Source organism: Saimiri boliviensis, chromosome 2, assembly GCF_048565385.1.
Source record: "Saimiri boliviensis isolate mSaiBol1 chromosome 2, mSaiBol1.pri, whole genome shotgun sequence".
Classification (NCBI taxonomy): domain Eukaryota; kingdom Metazoa; phylum Chordata; class Mammalia; order Primates; family Cebidae; genus Saimiri; species Saimiri boliviensis.
The window spans coordinates 107,841,072-107,862,754 of NC_133450.1; the positions used below are offsets into that span (position 1 = coordinate 107,841,072).

At 32.1% G+C, this 21,683-nt stretch overlaps 1 long non-coding RNA gene across 7 annotated transcripts in view; it reads right to left on the minus strand.

Moving 5' to 3' along the window:
* LOC141583633 (uncharacterized) overlaps nucleotides 1-21,683 on the minus strand; it is a 166,352-nt gene that overhangs the window by 13,599 nt on the left and 131,070 nt on the right. The window lies entirely within an intron of this gene.

The following is a 21,683-nucleotide window of genomic DNA, read 5'->3' on the forward strand; positions in this document are numbered from 1 at the left end:
GGGCTGTGGCATGTATAAGATGAATACGAACATCAACATAGTACCAGAAGAGACAAAACACTCATACACACACATGCACACAAAGATGGAAAGAAATCATTTACAAAATGACAATTGTGAAAATAGAGATCTCTGACAAGTAGGATCACAGCCACATATAGAAGATCGACATTATCAACAGTGATGTCATGTTGATAGCATATACCCTTGACGTGGTGTAATTAAAATGACACCTAACCCCTGTGGTTTTCTTCCCCCAAACCCATAACCCCAGAGTAAATGGGAAAACACACTAGTCCCAACTGAGGGTCATTCTACAAAATACCTAACCAGTATACCTCAAAACTTTCAAATTATAAAAAAAAGAAAACCCTTAGAAACCGCCACAGCCAAGAGAAGTCTAAGGAGATATATCCTCTAAATTGTAGTATATTTTGATTGGTATTCTGGATCAGAAAAAAATATTATGTCAAAATTAGGTAAAATAACTTTAGTTACTAATAATGTGTGAATATTGGCTTATTAGTTGTGACAAATGTACCATACTAAGATATTAACAATAGGGGAAATGGATGAGGATCATACAGAAACTCTGTGTATTATCTTAAGAGTCCTGTAAATCTGAAACTCTTGTAATAAAGTTTATCAAAACATAAAATAATAACACTGTTCTTAAAATTCTTGTGCATATGCCACTTTAAAAAAAAAGATTTTTTTGACGGGCGCGGTGGCTCAAGCCTGTAATCCCAGCCCTTTGGGAGGCCGAGACAGGTGGATCACGAGGTCAAGATATAGAGACCATCCTGGTCAACATGGTGAAACCCCGCCTCTACTAAAAATACAAAAAATTAGCTGGGCATGGTGGCGCGTGCCTGTAATCTCAGCTACTCAGGAGGCCGAGGCAGGAGAATTGCCTGAACCCAGGAGGCGGAGGTTGCGGTGAGCCGAGATTACGCCATTGCACTCCAGCCTGGGTAATAAGAGCAAAACTCCGTCTCAAAAAAAAAAAAAAAAAAAAAAAAAAAAAAAAAAAAAAAAAAAAAAAAAGATTTTTTTTTGTTTTAAAGAGATTCTATTCTAGACATATTAAAAATCCATAATATTGTACTTCAAAGATCTCAATCTCTTTCTCCATTTGTTAGATTTATGAACATAAAATTGGTATAACATTTTATCTCACTGTAATTATTTACATCTCTAACTTTTAATGCACTGTTGAGATTTAGCATTAGTTATTTCTATTTTTATCCTCAGTTCAGACACTTTGAAATGCAGCTTTTCAATTACTATTTCATGTCAGTGGTTCACATAAGAAAAGATTTTACTATCCATGGCAACTACTTAGAAATGAATGTCAGGTATTCTTCCCACCCATTTTCAAGGTTATCACTGAATGAAGAGGGCATATTTGTTCTTTTTTATTTTTCACTCAAATTCCATGTCTCTGGGAGGAAATTGATTTGACCATGTGGCTGAATGATCAGATAATGGAATTTATAAGACTCTTGGGGAAGCAATTTAAATAGAAAATGTAATATACTCTGCTTTACAGCAAGACTCCTAGGAACCTGAATTCTCTAAATACATCATAAATGCCCTCTTATATAACAGCACTTAACATTTTAAAAAAATCACTTCTAGACTTCAAAGAGTATATTATTAATAACAATGGTATCAGTGATTCCTCAATTTAAGTCACAAAATAATATTCATAATGACACTAATACACAATCTTGCTGTGAAGATTTCATGAAAAAATAATATGAAAGTATTTAGTAAACTGTTACCTACTATTGTAACATACACTGATTAGGAATTTTTTCCTTCTCCATAATTTGCCACTAGGATCTAAATCTGAAAAAAAAAAAAACGTACACTCTGGAGACTCCTCAGCTCACCCAAAGGCAGAGCACACTAACTTAACAACGTATTTCAATATTTCAATGGCTGACCAAAAAGCAAATGCATGAGCATGTTTACAGTGCCATTTTTATTGTTTCCCCAACGTAATCCAACACCTACATGAAATAGAAAGAATGGGAATGGTTGGAGTTTAGGAGTCTTGTCAAGAATGTGGTACTAAGAGAAAAGAGTTTGTTCTCTCCCTCTACCCCATGAGGTAGAGTGAAAGTTGTCTCTCTTCTCTGGAACAAATTGAGGCTTTCAAAATATCTCTCATAAAGACCTAAAGTTGGTGTATCAAGAGAATCATAAAATACTGCTCTACGATTGGAGTTTTATTGAACTCTTGAAGCTCTGTGCCAAGGATTCTTAACCCTTACCCTATTGACATTTTGACTGGAAATTTCTTGTTGTGGAGGGCTGTCCACTGTAAAGATTAAGAGGAAAACTCTTTTAGAGTTTGTAATTTTTAATGGCATCCCTGGCATTACCCAGTAGATACTAGTAAGAAACATTTATGACGACACCAAATATGCCTCTAGACATTGCCAGATCTCCCAAAGAAGGTAAAGTTGCCTTCAGCTAAGAATTACTCCTCTTCCACAATGGTTGAACTAATTTACACTCCCACCAACAGTGTAAAAGTGTTCCTATTTCTCCACATCCTCTCCAGCATCTGTTGTCTATAGATTTTTTAATGATTGCCATTCGAACTGGCATGAGATGGTATCTCAATGTAGTTTTGATTTGCATTTCTCTAATGACCAGTGATGATGAGCATTTTTTCATATGTTTATTGGACTCATGTATGTCTTCTTTTGTAAAGTGTCTGTTCATATTCTTTGCCCACTTTTGAATGGGATTGTTTTTTTTCTTGTAAATCTGTTTTAGTTCTTTGTAAATTCTGGATATCAGCCCTTTGTCAGATGGTTAGACTGCAAAAATTTTTTCCCATTCTGTTGGTTGCCAATACACTCTAGTGACTGTTTCTTTTGCCGTGCAGAAGCTGTGGAGTTTGATTAGGTCAAAACTGTCGATTTTGGCTTTTGTTCCCAATGCTTTTGGTGTTTTGGTCATGAAGTCCTTGCCTACGCCTATGTCCTGAAGGGTTTTGCCTAGATTTTCTTTTAGGGTTTTTATGGTGTTAGGTCTTATGACTAAGTCTTTAATCCATCTAGAGTTAATTTGTAAGGTGTCAGGAAGGAATCCAGTTTCTGCTTTCTGCACATGGCTAGCCAGTTTTCCCAACACCATTTATTAAACAGGGAATCCTTTCCCCATTGCTTGTTTTTGTCAAGTTTGTCAAAGACTGGATGGTTGTAGATATGTTGTGTTGCGTCTGAGGCCTCTGTTCTGTTCCATTGGTCTATATCTCTGTTTTGGTACCAGTACCATGCTGTTTTTATTACTGTAGCCTTGTAGTATAGTTCATTGCAGCACTGTTTACAATAGCAAAGACCTGGAACCAACCCAAATGCCCATCAATGATAGACTGGACAGGGAAAATGTAGCACATAAACACTATGGAATATTATGTAGCCATCAAAAACAATGAGTTCATGTCCTTTGTAGGGACATGGATGAACCTGGAAACCATCATTCTTAGCAAACTGACACAAGAGCAGAAAATCAAACACCATATGTTCTCACTCATAGGTGGGTGTTGAACAATGAGAACACATGGACACAGGGAGGGGAGTTCTACACACTGGGGTCTGTTGGGGTGAAATGGGGGAGGGACAGTGGGGGGTGGGGAGTTGGGGAAAGATAGCATGGGCAGAAATGCCAGATATAGGTGAAGGGGAGGAAGGCAGCAAATCACACTGCCACGTGTGTACCTATGCAACAATCTTGCATGTTCTTCACGTGTACCCCAAAACCTAAAATGCAATTTAAAAAAAATTACTCCTCTTATTCCACATAATTCTGCCAATTAAACAGAGTGAAAAATGTGGGGAGATGTAGAAAATATAAATGAACACAGACACAAGTTGTAATCTGAAGCAGAGAGATTTAAAAAAAAATGTACTGTTGGTCCTAGTATCCATGGGTTCCATGTTTGTGGATTTGACCAACCATAGATAAAAAATATTCATTAAAAAATGAACCATTGTGCCCATACTGATCATACACATACTGTTTTTCTTGTCATTATTTCCTAAACAATACAATATAACAACTATTTACATATTGCTTATATTGTATTATGTGTTATAAGTAACCTAGAGATGATTTAAAATATACAGGAGGATGTATGTGGGTTGTATGCAAATATTACAGCCTTTTGTATAAGGGACTTGAGCATCTGTGAATTTTGGTATGTGAGACAGAGAGGTACTGGAATCAATCCATGAACACTGAGGGATTGCTGTATAGTAGAGTATGCCTGGCACATGGATTAAGAATATGAACATTTGTTTCCTGAAGCCTTGTTACATAAAAATGAACAATTCCTGTGGCCTGATGTGAAGCACAGATGACAGAATTGCCCATCTCTAAAATGTCTTCATCAATGCAGCTTGTTGGTCTGAAACTAAAAAATTCATGGAAATCACATGCACCAAATACATCAAGGCCACTATTGAGAGAAAACAAATTATATAATATCTCTGCTCCCCTATATACCCTAACCTTGGAGTTAGGCTCTGATAGGAAAGAGGACAAAGTTCATACCATGTAGTTGGCATCCCAAGAATCTCAAACAAAAGTATACTTGGTTTAAGAGAAAGGATACATATTAAAAATTAGATCTATTAAATCTATAAATTGTTTTATGCCACTATAATCATTATGACAAAACCTGAAAAGGACATTACAAAAATAATGGAAACAAAAGCCAGTATCATTTATAGATATATAGATACAATTTTTAACAAAAAAATAGCTAATAAAATCCAGCAATACATAAAGAATGACACAAATAATCAAGTGGGAATGCAAGTTTTTTCAAAATATGGAACTTAATGTAAATCACTACATTAACAGGTTGAGAAAGATACATTAGATGGGCATTTTGATGGGTTTAGAAAAAGCATTTGGCAATCTACAACAGACATTTAAAAAAACATTTTCACCGAACTAGGAATAGACCAGACACGAGCCACCCAGGACTTCCTGGTCAACCCTCAGTTGAGGGCAATGCTGCCAGCTGCCAGCAGCCAGCTTACAGCTATTATTTTCTTTAGGGTCTCAGCTACAGAGAGTCCTTCCTTGGAATTCACAGTCTGACCAGGGTGGCCTGCAACTAGTGATAGAGCAAGGCAGTTACATAATGGCCTGTACATTTTACCCAGCATAGGACACTCAGGGGCAATACTCAACTCCAGAGTTTACTACTGGGTTGGCCGAGGCCTCAGAGGGCCTACATGTCACTTCACCTTCTGTCTCTAAGCAATATTTTTTCCTTTTATGTTTTTTGCATAATGTTGATTCACAACAAACATCACACATCAAGTTTTGTCTTGGCATCTGCTACCAAAGAATCCAAAATCTTTCTAGTGCTTGCCAAACTGTCTCATTAGGCAGTAATTTGCTTCCCAGATTTACAGGGCTAAATTATGTCCATTAAATAAAAGAAGTAGTGTTGGGCCATAACAACATCCACATTTAGGTGTAAAAATCTTTAGAGTAAAACATATTACAATGCTGCTCAATACAGTTAATTTGTGTTCTTACATTATTGGTAAATGCTGAGACCTAATTTGCTTTATGCTAGTGGTTGAGGTTGGAAAATCAAGACACACAATGAATTTATCATAGCAACATAGTAATCAGGAGATACCTATCTCTGTTACTTATATATTTGAAAACAATGTTCTACAGGAAAAAAAAATGGTGCGAGCTGAGATACTATCAATTAGATCCTTCTGTCAAAAGCATTTCTGCCTAGACTGTAAAAGCTTGAAGAAAAAAGCTGGAAACAAAAAGAATGTGATTTGTGATTTCACGTTACAGTCGTCATCCTTTCTTTCTGTATTTGTTTCTTGCCAAAACTTTGGTTTGTCTAATATTTCGAAAGTTATAGATGCACAAATACAACCAAATGGAGACTTTTTAATATAAAATGACACTGAGGTTTGTCACGATATAAGGGATTCTTTGTGTTTTGTGCAGTATTGTACATTGTAAATATATACCTAATAAAAATTCAAAGTTACTGAATATTAAAAAATCATACTAACATTCAATTTACATTTCAAGTGAAAAAAGAATTTGTTTTTTAAAAAAAGAACTCTGTGCCAATATTTACAACTTATGTTTATCTCTCACTGATAGACCTAAAATGGGTTATCTGGCAGCAGAGAGGATATGAAAGATATTGAGAATTACATATTCACATAAATATCTACAATGAATATCCAAGTGCTTGTGGTATATACTAAAATGTGTTTATATGTGTTTGATAGTGTAAGATAGTGGTCTGAAAATGGTGCAGTTTTCTAGCTAATAGAAGATTGATATCTGTGCTGTTTCTCATTTATTTTGCTAAAGTCTCTTAAAAGTTCTATAGTATGCACAATTATAAACTGAGAAGAAAAACTGAATCCTTAATTATTTTAAATTCCATCACTCAGGGTGTAACTAAAGGAATTCACTTATTTAGAATGAATGTCTGAAAACTATTAAATTATATGAAACATGATTTCCATATGATAACTGATTTGACTAGGTATACACATTTAATATGACAGTACGCTGAGTTGAAAATGATGCTTTGACTGATTTAAACCTGAGATTTTCATAATATTTAATACTTCATAGAATTCTTTATTTCATAATTGTTCTTTTCATTATGCCAACCCCTAGAAGAACAGATGAATCTTTTACCTCTCCATGAAAAGTAGAAATGTGAATATTTTCTTTTTTAATCCAATAGTTTTTCAGTCTGAGAATAAGATAAAAGAGAGAACAAGTTTTCTTTTCGTGAACCAAACCAAGTAGACTTCACAGAATAAAGTCTACCATCAACTAGAAGCTCAAAAGCACAGCTCTGTGAAAATGGGTACTCAATTCAATTTGGGCCAATAAGTTATTTTATGGAAAATTTAAGGTTCTAAATACTTCAGGCTCAAAAGCACAGCTCTGTGAAAATGAGTACCCAATTTCATTTGGGCCAATAAGTTATTTTATGGAAAATTTAAGGTTCTAACTACTTCATGTCCAGTAGTAAGAGTTATTGCACTTGAGGCTAGACAGTTGATGAATCTTGTCTGCATATTTTGAATGTACTCTTTAATATCTAAATCATCACATTTTAAGCATTTTTCATTTTCCTATTTCAAATTCAATAGCAAAACCAAATTATGCAATTATAAAATTGCTTCTTAGGCTGAAAATGTATTCTAATTTTTAGTTGCACCACCTAAATAAAAATGCTTTTATAATCACCTAATCTTAGTTAATATTCAAGATTTGTGTAGTAAGATACACTCTTTACAATCAGTTCTCTAAAGACTCAAAAACAATGAAAAGAGCACGACTTCACCAGTTTGATACAGCTGTCTCACTAGAGATGATCCTGCTGTCACTTGTGGTCAGCATCAGGCATCTGCCACTGAAGGCTCTGCTCAAATCAAGAACTCTTTCTTGCAAGACACTGATAACCATCTAGGTCAGCCTAGGACACTCTGCTTGTCCACGATGCTTTCCTTGGAACAGTTTGTTAACTTCTTTCCCCTATCCCTTTTTCTCTTGATATTAGATGTTACTCTGATGTGGAAATCTTGATATATAATGTTTATGTATCAATTTAGTATACAACTATGTATGATTTGCAACATTGAAAGACTTGTGGATAGCGATATTGACTGACTTGTGACTGACTTATTTAAATTTCTTTGTTAAACTTAGCTAAAAGAATTTTTTTTTTTTGAGATGGAGTCTCACTGTTACCCAGGCTGTAGTGCAGTGGCATGATCTCGGCCCCCTGCAGCCTCTGTCTCCTGGGTTCAAGCAATTTTCCTTCCTCAGCCTCCCAAGTAGCTGGGATTACAGGTGTCTACCACCGCACCTGGCTATTTTTTTTTTTTTTTTTTTTTTTTTAAGTAGACATGGGGTTTTGCCATGTTAGTCAGTGTGGTCTTGAATTCCTGACCTCAGATTATCCACCCACCTCACCCTACTAAAGTGTTGTGATTATAGGTTTGACCTACCACACCTGGCCAGAATTCTGAATTTCTACTCAGTTATCTTGATTTTCTTTCACTTTCCTCAGAATCACTATTTAATATTTTCTGTCTGTTAGGTCACATATTTCATTTCTTCAAAACTGATTCCTGTGCCTTATTTAGCTTGTTTGGTGAGGTTGTGTTTTCCTGGGTGATGTTCATACTTGTGAATCTTTAGTAAGATTTGGGAATTAAACAGTAGTTACTGATATGGTTTGATTCTGTGTCCCCACTTAAATCTCGCCTTGACTTGTAATCCTCATAATCCCCATATGTCCAGGGTGGGACCTGGTAGAAGGTAATTGAATCATGGGGGCAATTTTCCCCATGCTGTTCTCATCATAGTGAGCAACTTCTCATTACTCTGATGGTTTTATAAGTGTCCGTCATTTCCCCTGCTGGTTCTTATTTTCTCTCCTGCTGTCCTGTCAACAGGTGCAGTCCCCACGATTTTGAGTTTCCTGAGGCCTCCCCTGCCATGCAGAACTGTGAGTCAATTAAACATCTTTTCTTTATAAATAGCTCAGTCTTGGGTATTTCTTCATAGCAGTGTGAGAATAGACTAATACAGTTATTTGTTTTTGTATTTGCGGTATGGACTTGTTTGTACTCATCTTTCTTAAGAAGGGTTTCCAGGTATTTAAAACAACTTGGGTGTAATGATCTAAGCCAAATATGCATTAGAGGCCACCCCATACCTAGTGATTGTATGGTTTTTGCAGACTCATAGAAGTACCCACTTGGTGATCTTGGATAAGATCTGGAAGAATTACCTATATTATGAAACAGAGACTCTTGCTCTTTTCCCTTTCTCCCAAACAAATGTAGTCTCTTTTTCTGTGCTGAGCTGCCTGGAGCTGGAGGTGTGGTGACACAAATACACTTGTAGCTCACGCCACTGGAACTACATTGGGTCAGACTAAAGCCAGCCCAGCACAGGGTCTCACCCAAGGCCCACTGTAAGCATCACCTGACTACTGCCTATGTTTTCTCAAGGCCAAAGGGCTCTGCAATTGGCAGGTGTTAAAGCCAGGTATTATATCCTTCACTTCAAGCTGGCAAATTCTCTAAGTGCCAGGTTGGTCCAGAGATGTCATTGAGAAGCCAGGGACTCAAAAACATTAGAAATCTACCTGATGTTCTATTGTATGTCAGCTGAGCTGGAATTCAAACCACTCTCTTATCCCTTTTACGCAGTCGGAGGAGCCTCATCCTGTGGATACCACCACAACAGGTCCATAGGGAGTATTGATAGACTATCTCTGGTGTTCTGTTAAGGTCTGGGGCTCTTCATTCAGTTTGTGGTGAACCTTGCCAGGCCTGAGACTTCACCCTCTGGACCAGGGCATTACAACCACTACAGCTAAGAAAGTGCTGGGTGTCATCTGAAGCCACCATATCTCAAAGTCTCACTCGAGGCCCACAGCATACTATCTGAGTATTTCTGCTGCTTATTCAAGGCCCGAGGGCACTTTGGTCCACTGGGTAGGTCTTTCCATGACTGGGGTTTGTTGTTTTTTTTTTTTTAAGGCAGCAGATTTCAATTTGGCCCAGGGTGTGTCTAGAAATGTCATCTGGCAACTAGAGCAAAGGACAGGGGTCTTACAACTCTGAGTAGTTCCCCATCCTACTGTGGCTGAGCTGCTATCCAAGATGCAAAACAAAGTCCTCTTTACTCTTCCCCTTGTTCTCCTAAGTAAAAGAAAGTGGACTGTCTTGGAGCCATGAGCTGGGCCGGCCTAGTTTTGGAGGATGGTGGTGTAAGCATTCCCTTACCTGTCCCTGCTGGTATTTTACATACTCTCCCAAACCACTAGCTCTTAGCCAAGCTCACCACTAGTGCTCACTTAGGAGTAGCAGTCTTTGTTGCCAAGACTGCCTTTCAAGTTTATCTAGAGTCCCAGAGCACTTTATCCTTCTGCAGAAAGGCTTGCTAGAACTCAAATTCTGACCACTGCAATGGGCAATACCCTTCTGACTAGGGGTTGTCTAAATTCTGTGTGTGTGTGAAGGCATCAGTCGAGTTGAGTTTGGTTTTGCTTTCTGCTGTGACAGGGCAGCACTGAGTTCAATGCAGTCTAACAATCATTCCAGTCTCCCTCTTTCAAGTACACAGATTGTCTCTATGCCACGTGGCTGCTGCTAGGGAGAGGAGTAGGGGTGTATCAGTAATTGAAGACTGTCTTTTCTACCCCCTTCAGTTCTTTCAGTGATACAAAGTTAAAAGCAGATACTATGAGTGCTTATGTAATTTTTGGTTCTTATGATGGTGATTTTTTGTGTAGGTAGTTGTTAAATTTGATATTTCTAAAGAGGGGACATTGAGTGGAGTCTTGCATTCAGCCACCCTGCTCCACCTTGTTGCTATGTATTTTGTACATGCTCTCTTCAAACTATGAACTCTTTGCTTTCGGCATACAAGATTCCCCAAGATCATCTTGCATATTTTCTATTCCAGATAATATTTTCTCCAAAAAACCTTACTTCATTCTAGATAAATGGTAAAGAATTGCTGTGAGAATAGAGAAGAAAAATAATTTAGAATTATCACAGAGCTTAATGTTTCAAAGGCAAACTTAAGCGTAGTAGACTCTTCCAAAGCCACTCCCTAATTTACTCCATGGAGAAAAATGAATTTTAAATATTTCTTACTTCTCAGTTCGTTGGTTATATCCTGTGCATCTCCTTTTCCATATCTGTGAAGAAAGTTGAAATCTACAGACATGAATTTAGGTTATAAAACTTAACTACTAAAAGATTAACAAAGACCCGAAATTTGTAACTTTATACTTGAAGATAGGGTATAAAAGGAGATAGATGAGTTCAATAATCACTCTTATTTGAAGATACATACATATACATGTATATGTACATATATATGTATATGCATATGTATGTACATATGTATGTATTTGTAGTATATATCTCATATGTATTAAATATCTGTTATATATATGTATATGTATTGTATATATGTACATGTATATATATATATGAACTGTATGTTATATGTATTGTATTATATATAAATCTTACATGTTATATATGTATACGCACATATATATTGTATATGTACAACATTGTATATATGTTATATACATGTACAACATATACACACTATATATGTAACATACATGTACATATATGTTGTGTGTATATGTACATGTATGTACATACATCTACACATACACATATGCATATGTAATGCTATATATGTATAAATATATAAGATACATGTTTGTAATGTTTGTATATGTACACATGTATGCATACATGCATGTAAATGTATACATGCATATCTGTATATGTACATGTATACGTATACATATGCATATATCTATATGTAGTATATGTACATGTATACATATACATATGCGTATATCTATATGTAGAAATATACATATACAAAAACATATGTATACATGCATATGTAGAAATACATATACATATACATATATATGTATATATAGAAATACATGTACATATGTGTTTATGGGTACGTACATATACATATATATATACATATAACAGAATATGTATATATACATATAGATGTATATATCAATATGTATATAAATATGTACAAATATGTATATATGAACATGTACATAAATATATACATGTGTACATAAACACATGTACATATGTATATGCACATACATATATAAAAATATATGGCTAGGTATATGTACAAATATACACACATACACATATACATATAAACATACACACGTGCACATGTGTACATGTAAACATATACATAAATACGTACATATACATACACATATTGCTATACCTATCAATATGTACATAGATGTATATACATATATATACATATACATGCACATATATATGTATACTTACATTATGTACCTCGGCATATATATATGTATTGCACTATATACGTATTGGTATATATATGTATATTATTTATATATGTATATTGGTATATGTGTATACATATATATGTATATAAACATGTAGTAACATACATAAACATATCTACATACTTATGCATATATACATACATATATATACATTTATAAATGTATACATACATATACATGTACATAAACACATGTATGCATATATGTATATAGGTATATGTATACATGTACCTCTGTGTATATTTATATGTATATATGTGTGTATTTTATAAATATGTATTCTTATGAATATGTACAAATACATATTCATAAGAATACATATTTATGTTTATGAACGTATATATGTATTAATGTGTATATATGTATATGTACATATATATGTAAATGTAAATATGTATATATGTACTATGCTATGTGTATTGCAGTATATATGTATACATATACATGTATATACATACATATATACCAATACATACACATATACACACACATAAGTTTTATATTTCTGTGTATGTGCACATACATATGTATATATATCTGTATATGTATCAACATGTGTATATATGATATATACACCTATAACAGTAAATATACACACATACGTATACATATGTTAATGGACATACGTATGTGTATATTTGTATATATACACATGTAGGCATATACATATATCTGTAAATATGTATATATAAATATGTGAAAATGTATATGTATATACATTTACATATATATGTACTTATGTGTATATACGTACATATACATATGCGTGAACATTTATGTATGATGAATACACATATACAAATATACACATATGTTTATATATGCATTGCAATATGCATGTATATATACATGTATCTACATATACATATGTATATACGAATATGTATGCATATCTATATGTACATGTACACATACATATATACATATTTGCATGTGTGCTATATATGCATATACATACAAATGTATAATATACATATGTATGTATATAAATCTGCGAGCAAATATATATACACATACATGTATATATATCTGCGTGCAAATATACACATATATGTAAATATATGCATATACATACTTATAAATATGTAGAAATACATATATAGGTGTACATAAACAAATATAAGCATATATACCTATATATGTATGTGTATTTCTACATATACATACATATATATGTATACCTACATGTATACACATAAATGTACATAAATATGTAAGTGTATATATATGTATATGTATATATGTATGCACGTATAATTATGTACATATATGCATACGTATATATATACGTAAGGTATATATATACGTATACATATGCATACGTATATATATATACGTAAGGTATAAATACGTATGTACGTATGCATATGTACATATATTTACATATCTGTATGAAGAAATACATATACATGTACATATACATTTGTATATATGTACATACACATTTGAATATGTACATGTATATATGTACTTATACATAGATACATATAGATGTACATACATATGCATGTGCACATATATATGTATATACATACATGTACATATACATACATAAGTACATATGTATGTACATGTACATATAAATATTTATGGACATATATAAAAATACATACATATACATATAAATGTAAATGTATGAAATATTTAAAGGTATAGACTCATATGTACGTATATATCTAAATATACATATGTAGATATACGTACATACGTACATATGAAAAGGTGCATCTGTATATGTATTGTGCTATATATGTGTATTGCTATATGTATATATAAACGTATATAACAATACACATATATAAACACACTTTTGTACTGTACATGGATACATACATATTTATGTGTATATCTACATATACATGTATACAGATCTTTATATATACACACATGTACACATATGTATGAATATATATCTACATACATGTACATATGTACACATACATGTGTATATATTTAGAAATACACACATATGTATAGTACAAATGCATACATACATACACATATGTATACTTATGTTTACACACATATGTACACATGTACATGTATATATGCACATAAATGTAGAAAATATGCATATATGTGAATATATGTATATGATATATAGATATAGCAATACATATACATTTATATATGTATGCACATATATGATACATATGTGTGTCATGTATGTATGTGATGTATATTACATACATATTTATGATATATATGTATATGTATATATGTACACATATACACATATGTATATTTACATATGCATATATGTTATATACAGATATACGGCAATATGTATTTGTACATATATGTGTACACAGACATATATCATGTACATATATATGTATACATCAGCACATTTACATGTGAACGTATATATATTGCCATGTATCTATATCATATAAACACATATGTATATCTACATATATATACATACAAATGTACATATACCTATACATATGTACATACATGCATGTGTACATACATGTGTATGTGTAGAAATACACATGTATATATACATGCACATATGTGTGCGTGTACATGTTCATACATTTACATATACATATGTGTATATTACACATGTATATATAAATACGTATATATGTACATGTATATGCAGACATATATATGCATATGTCCATATAAATATATACATATGTATACATGTGTGTGGATATACATCTACATGTGTATGTACATACATATTTTTACGTACATGTATATGTATGTATATGAATTGGTATATATGTAATTATATCAAATAAGTGTTCATATAAGATACATATAAATGTTTATATACCTACATAGCACAATATATACATACTGTATATATATGTACATATGTATGCATGTATGTATATATACATGTACATGTACCTATGTATATATGTATATGTTTATGTGTATGTGTATTTGTACATATTCACAATACATAAGTATGTTTATGTACGTATATATGTATTCATGTGTATATATGTATATGTACCTATATATCTAAATGCATATATGTATATAGGTAATATACTATATGTGTATTGCTGTATATATATACATACATTATACGTGTATATATACATAATACATACACATATGTACACATATATGTAGGAACTTCATGTTTCTATATGTGCACCAACATATGTATATATACATATTTACGTGTATCTACATATGTGTATATGATCTATACATAAATAACAGTAACTATACACATACATATACATGTTACTGGACATATGTACATATGTATATTTCTATATATACACATGTATGCACACAAGTATCTATGTACATATGTATACATATATACATATATGAACATGTATATGTATATACATTTACATATGTACATATACCTGTGTGTATATCGATATAAGAATATATACACGAATATACAAATGTGTATATATGTATTGCTATATGTATGTATATATACATGTATCTACATGTACATATGTATACATATATGTATGTATATGTATGTGTACATGTACATAGATATACACATTTACATGTGTGCTATATATGCATAAATATACATACACATATGTATGTATAATATACACATTTATGTGTATATATCTGCGTGTAAATATACATATACACATATATGTAAATATATGCATATGCATACGTATAGACAAAAATACTTATATTTATACGTTTATGTACACCCATATAAGCATATATACCTATGTATATTTCCATATATACCTATGTATATACGTATAAGTGTACATACGTATAAGTATATACATATATACATATATACCTATGTATTTCTGCATATACATATGTATATACGTATAAATGTACACAGATATGTATATGAATACATATACATATATGTATATACATATACATATGTATATACATATACGTATATATATATGAATACATATGTACAGATATATACACATACATGTATGTGTGTAAATGCACTTATGTACATATACATATATCCAATTAAAGGCATTTACGCACATTTGCATACACGCATATTCAAATATGCAAATATATGTGCATATTCGTATATGCAAATACATGTGTGCATGCATCCGCATATATTCGCGTGTATGCATATGTATGTATGCATGTGTGTACATAAGTATATGTGCATGTATATGCACAAATAGATATATGTACATAGGCACATTTACATATATGCAAATGTATGTAAATATATTTGCATGCATGTGAATGTACATGAATGCATTTACACATATACATATATGTGTATATACATGTGTATATATCTGGGTGCAAATATACATATACACATATATGTACATCTATGCATATGCATACGTATAAATATGTAGAAACACATATATAGGTGTACATAAACATATAAAGATGATATGTACATGCAGAAATATACATACATATGTATATATGTATATACGTATAAATGTACATACATATGTCTATGCATATAGACATATGTATATGCATGCTTATGTATACATATGCATACGTATATATATAAACACGTATGCATACGTATACGCATATACTCATACATATCCATATATGCATATACATATATGCATATGTACATATATAGCCATACATATATACATATATACGCAAATGCATTTCTGCATATTTGCATGCATGCAAATAAATGCATACATGCAAATGTGCGTACACGCATATGCATATATGCGAATGTATGCATATGTATATGTGCATACGCATGTGTGCATATATGGGTATGCGCGTATGGATATATGCGAATGTGCGTTTATGCAAATGCATATATACATATACCTATATGTACATCTGTAGGTATGTATACTTATGTTACATATGCCTATGTAAATGTACATATACATACATATGTATGCATATGTATACGTGTATATGTATACATATATACATGTAAATATATGCATATGTACTTATATTTACATATGTATATGTAGAAATATATATGTACATATACATTTGTATAATTATATGTAGATATGCACTTATACATAGATATATGCATATAAAGTACATATATATGCATGGGCACATATTTAAATATACATATGTATATATGTACATGTACATATGCATGCATAATTTATGTATGTACATATACATCTATACCTTTAAATATTTCATATATTTACATTTATATCTAAATATACATATGTAGATATGTAGATGTACGGTATATATGTACATATAAAAATGTATATCTGTATATGTATTGTGCTTATATAAACGTATATAACATATACATATAAACACAATTTTGTACTGTACATGGCTACATATATATTTATGTGTATATCTACATATACATGTATACAGATGTATAGGTACACACATGCACACATGTATGTATATAAGTATATATGTATGTATTTACATAAATATACAAATGTACACATACACGAGTATATATGTACAAATGCACACATATGTATAGTACATACGCATACCTACAGATACGTATATACACCTATATATGTACACATATATATGTATGTACATATATGCATGTCCATATACATATATGTATACATGTACATGTATGTATGTACATACACATGTATATTGCACATACATGTAGAAAATATGCATATGTGACTGTACATATGTTATATATAGATGTAGCAATACATACATTTATACATGTATGCACATATATGATACATATATGTATCATATGTGTGATGTATAATACACATACATATTTATATATGTATATATCTACATATATACACATATATATGTATATTTACATACACATGTACATATATGTATATATGTATACATATGTACGTAGATACATGTGTGCATACATGTGCATATATAGAAATATACATATGTACATATGTGCAGTAGCACATGTATATGTATGTATATAGTTACTGTTATATATGTATATATCATATGCACATATGTAGATACACATATATACGTATATTTACATATGTATGTGCACATATACAAAGTGTATACATATATGTGTCCATATGTATTGGTATGTATGTATACACGTGTATATGTATACATATATACAGCATTACTCATATAGTATAGTACATATATACATATATACACTTAGATATATAGGTACATATATATTTATACATACGAATACATATATACATACATAAACATATGTATTGTGAATATGCAACAAATACACACATATACACATATACATAGGTACATGTACATGTAAACATATATACATATATGTATACATATGCGTATATGTACATATATACAGTATGTATATATAGTGCTATATACATATACAGACATTTATATGTATCATATATGAACACATGTGATATAATTACAATACCAATTCATATATATACATATAAATGTACATATAAATATATACGTACATACACATATAGATGTATATCTACACACATGTATACATATGTACCTATGTATGTGGACATATGCATATATACATATGTATGCATATATATGTACATGTATACGTGTTTATGTATATACATAGGTGTGCATATACACCTATGTATGTGTAAATGTATGACCATATGTGCACGCACACATATATGTGCATGTATACATATACACGTGTATTTCTACACATACACACGTATGTACACATGCATATATGTACATATGTAAAAGTATATGCACATTTGCATGTACATATATGTAGATGTACATATGTGTATGATATATAGATAGCAATACATACGTTCATATGTAAATGTCAACATGTATACATATATATGTACATAGATACATAAGGCTGTGTACACATATATGTACAAATATTGCTGTATATCTGTATATATCATATATGCATATTTATATACATTTACATATGTACATATACCTTTGTGAACATCTGTATTATACATATATACGAATATAAACGTGTATATATATTGCTATATGTATATATACATGTATCTACATATACGTATGCATACATATGAATATGTATGTATATGTACATGTACACATATATACACATTTGCATGTGTGCTATATATATGCATATGCATTCACATATGTATGTATAATATACACATGTGCATATATCTGCGTGTGAATATACATATACACATATATGTAAATATATGCATATGCATTCGTATAAACATGTAGAAATACATATATAGGTGTACATAAAAGTATAAATATAAGCATATATCCGTATTTACGTATATTTCTATATACATATATGTATATACGTATAAATGTACATAATTATGTATATGTATATACATACCTATATGTACATATGTATGCTTATGTATACATATGCACACATATATACATATACATATATATGCACATATATGCAAATAAATGCATTTATGTACATTTTCATGTATGTATATGCACATATGTATGTGCATATATGCAAATGTGCAATATGTATATGCATATATACATTTATATGTACATATGCATGCACGCATACTTATGTACACATATGCATACGTATATATGCATATATGCAAATATATGCGGATGCATGTGCATTTACGTATATCCCATTATATACATACACATGTGGATGTATAATATACACATTTATGTGTATGTAACTGGGTGCAAATATACAGATACATGTACATATATGCATATGCGTACATATAAATATGTACATATTAAAATATAGGCATAAACATAAATATAAGCATATATACCTATGTATGTATATTTCTGCATATACATATAAATGTACATGAATATGCATATGTATACATATACGTATATGTACATATGTATGCTTATGTATACATATGCATATGTATATGTATGCATATACATATATACATATATGCATATGTACATATATATACACATACATGTATGTGTAAATGCACTTATGTACATTTACGCAAATAAATACATTTGCATATATTTGCATATGCATGTGCTGTGCTTAAATGACTAGCAGTGCAATCTACTTATGTATACCACGATCACTACAAACACTGTGCAATGCATTGCACTACCATGTTACGATGGCTATGACATTACCAGGCAATAGGCAATTTTCAGCTCCAGTACAATATTATAGGACCGCTGTTGTATAACAAGCCTGTTGTTGACTGCAATGCCATTATGTGATATGTGACTGTATATATACTATGTTACAGAACACGTTTTTTCATTATTTGATAAGCCCCATAACTTTAATTATAAAATGTTTTCACAGCAAACATTTTCATATACCAGTGTAAATATGGAATCATTTTACATATGTAAATCATTACACACAGCTAAACTAGGTATGTATTAAAATGCAAACATACTTTGACTTTTTAAGATACCTGTCATTATAGAAGTTCTACGATTGAGGGAAAAAAACGGTATTGAATTATAAATAAATATGCAAAAATCTAGTATTAGTTTCTCATTGCTTGACTCTGCCCTGCCTATCATTTGGGGGTATCCACACTTGTGAATTTAAAATCAAGCTAATTTTCAATTTGACCTGGAGTCAGGAAAGAATAACTATTCTAACTCTTGCCAAGTATTTAATAGCAGACCCCAGATTTTACAATTATGTGTAACTCATCATATATTCCCTTACATATATGCAGAGCAGACTGATCCTTGCTTTTTCTAAGGAAAAGGGCTTTTTATAAAAAAAAAAAATTATTTTAGTTTTGGGGGGTACATGTGAAAGTTTGTCATCTAGGTAAACTCGTATCACAGGGATTTGTTTTACAGATTATTTCATCACCCAGGTATTAAACCTAGTACTCAATAGTTATTTATTTCTGCTCTTCTCCCTCCTCCCACTCTCCACGCTCAAGTGGACCTCAGTGTCTGTTCTCTTCTTTAAGTTCATGAGTTCTGATCATTTAGCTCTGTCAGGTTCCAACCCGAGCAGAGGTCCAAGAGGAGCTGGTGGATGGGTGGTGGATAGCTGGAAAAACACTCAAGGGACTGTAGGCAGTTGGGACATGGCTTTATTTTCTCTCCCTCTCCCCTGCAGAGTAAGAAGTGCAGCTATATTTCTCACAGACAACAGTGGCTCAAAGCCAGATATGAACTCACACAAACAGGTTACATTAAATGGCTACATAAATGTGATTACATGGTGCACAGAATTGTGTGCCTGCTCTTCAAACCCACAGTCGTGCTGTAAGAAATGCCTGCCTCAGCCTACTCCTGACTGAAGCACAGCCAGTTTCCAAATTTAATGTTTGGAGTGGGAGAGACAAGTAAAGTTGGAGCATTTTTACCTCCTATAGCCTAAGGGCTGGCAATTGGATGTTCCAATTATCACGTAATCAGGGGTCAGAAAAGGGGCTGAAGATCAGGGAATGCGTGAAAGTTTTGTGTTCAGATAGGACCACTTGTCTTGTCACCCTCTCCCTTAAAGCAACATATGAACTCTCACTGGCAGACTTTCTATGCCTTGTGTCCAAAATTCTGGTGGCAAAGCATCTTTTCTAGTGCAACAAATCAGACTACTGAAAGGAAACAGCTGTGTTAGTCCATTTTCACATTGATACAAAGAGATACCTGAGACTGGGTAATTTATAAAGGAGAAGGGATTAACTGACTCACAGTTCTGCATGGCTGGGGAGGCCTTAATAAACTTACAATCATGGCAAAATGCAAAGGGACCTCCTTCACATGGCAGCAGAAGCGAAAATGCAAAGGAGGAACTGTCAAACACATAAAACCACAAAATCTCTTGAGAACTCACTTGCTATCATGGGCACAGCATGGGGAAAACCACTGCCTTGATCTAATAGCCTCTCCTTCCAGG